The following is a 1,573-nucleotide window of genomic DNA, read 5'->3' on the forward strand; positions in this document are numbered from 1 at the left end:
GGCCTTCCCCTTAATTCTTACCCATAGGGAAATAACTTCATCGTCATTAGTTTCAATACCTATGACATCCAAAGCATCCCTAATATAAAGGGCCACCCCTCCACCTCTTCTCCCTTTACTGTCTCTTCTGAAGAGCTTGTAGCTATCCAGTGCAGTGTTCCAGCTCTGTGAGTCATCCCGCCATGTTTCTGTGATGGCGACTACATCATAGCTCTACTGTTGCACCATGGCCTCCAGTTCTTCCTGTTTGTTACCTATGCTGTGTGCATTAGTGCACATGCACCTCAGCTGGGCTACTGACTTTTCCCCTAACACTGTCTTACCATCCTTGGGCCTGCTTCCAGACAGCCCAGATGCATGCCCTTCCCACTTTAGACCTAGTTTAAAGCCCTCTCGACAAGGTCTGCCAGTTCATGAGCTAAAAACCTCCTGCCCTTGACAGAGAGATGCATCACGTCTGATTGCAGTAGAGCAGGTGTCGTAAAAGTTGCCCCATGATCAAAGAATCCGAAATTTTGCCGATGGCACCAACCCTTGAGCCACTTGTTAATGATATGAGTTCTCCTATTTCTTTCATCATTTTTTTCTGCCACCAAAGGGACTGAGCAGAACACTATCTGTGCACCTGGCCTATCAACCACTTGACCCAGTGCCCTAAACTCCCTTTTAATTGCCTTGACACTCCTCTTTTCAATCTCATCACTGCCAGCCTGGAGTATCAGCAGTGAGTAATAATCAGAGGGGTGAATCAGCCCAGGAATCAGAGCAAACTGAAGTCAGGTTCACCTCAAGGTATTTAAGTAGATCTGCGATATTATACATGGTCTAAAGAAACACTAACAATAAGAATTAGTCAATCATTTGCAGGAAGATGTTGAATTTTAACAAATTTTTGTACTTACATTTTTACATTCTTATACAATTAATATGAATGACTACTTTCCTAAAATGAATGAAAGGTGTGTATTCATTAAAGCACAGTCAGGATGATTATCTCTTTTCTCTGTCTCTCTTTTTCATTTTCAGGTTATACATATGAAGCTATACTTTTTTCCCCATTACATTTAATTTTCATATTCTGAAGACACCAATGAGAACAGATGAGCTTTTTTTAGAACTCCAGATGGACTTCAATGGAGACATCTACTTGGATGTCAAAAAAAGTACATTATTTATTTTAATTTTTCCAAATTCTTAAAAATATATGTGTCTGATTTCCTTTATTCTTGGCTTGTTCTGGCCTCTTAGACTGAAAAAGATGACAAAAATATTTTCTTTTTCCTTAAGTATATTTAGAAAAAAAAAAAAAAAGCCTAAGCATGCCAAGGAATGCAAATTTCTTATAAGATTCCATAAATTTGATGTGATAATATTTTTAAATACTTCAGATTGTCACTGATATTGCTTCAGTAGTTATTGTTCTGAAGGATAACTTACTGAACTATACTCTTTAAGTGAAAGACAGGGCATGGAGAGAGAGCTATAATTATAACCACAGACCACAAAAATTCTAGGGCAAAGACCTTTTTTGTGATTAGGGCAGCTATAAGTTACTCAGCATCCTGTGGAGTTC

The 1,573-nt window shown here is 38.7% G+C and overlaps 1 long non-coding RNA gene across 1 annotated transcript; it reads left to right on the forward strand.

Moving 5' to 3' along the window:
• Positions 1-289: 289 nt before the first annotated feature.
• LOC128815636 (uncharacterized) lies at positions 290-1,223 on the forward strand. The gene is made up of 2 exons (XR_008439684.1): positions 290-475; positions 1,027-1,223. It is a non-coding gene; the product is annotated as an uncharacterized LOC128815636 (long non-coding RNA).
• Positions 1,224-1,573: the final 350 nt, after the last annotated feature.

The sequence above is a fragment of the Vidua macroura genome, chromosome 1 (genome assembly GCF_024509145.1).
Source record: "Vidua macroura isolate BioBank_ID:100142 chromosome 1, ASM2450914v1, whole genome shotgun sequence".
Taxonomy (NCBI): Eukaryota; Metazoa; Chordata; class Aves; order Passeriformes; family Viduidae; genus Vidua; species Vidua macroura.